This window comes from Octodon degus, unplaced genomic scaffold (assembly GCF_000260255.1).
Source record: "Octodon degus isolate 3935 unplaced genomic scaffold, OctDeg1.0 scaffold00327, whole genome shotgun sequence".
Taxonomy (NCBI): domain Eukaryota; kingdom Metazoa; phylum Chordata; class Mammalia; order Rodentia; family Octodontidae; genus Octodon; species Octodon degus.
The window spans coordinates 1,328,457-1,328,681 of record NW_004524903.1 but is presented as its reverse complement, the minus strand read 5'-3'; positions in this window follow the sequence as shown (position 1 = coordinate 1,328,681).

Below are 225 nucleotides of genomic sequence, written 5' to 3'. Positions count from 1 at the left end.
TCTTTACTCACTGATTAGAATGTAGTTATCAATCATAGATAGTCTTAGCTCTGAATGCTAGAAAATCTATTTTTAGGCCAGTCTCTGTACTCTAAAAATTCACTAATTGTTTATTTCTTTTATTTTTTTCAAAGTTTTATTGATAAACAGCAATGAGACAGTTTCAAATCAAATCCGAAGTACAGTTTCAACAAATAATACACTGCATATATTCTTCTTAGTGGT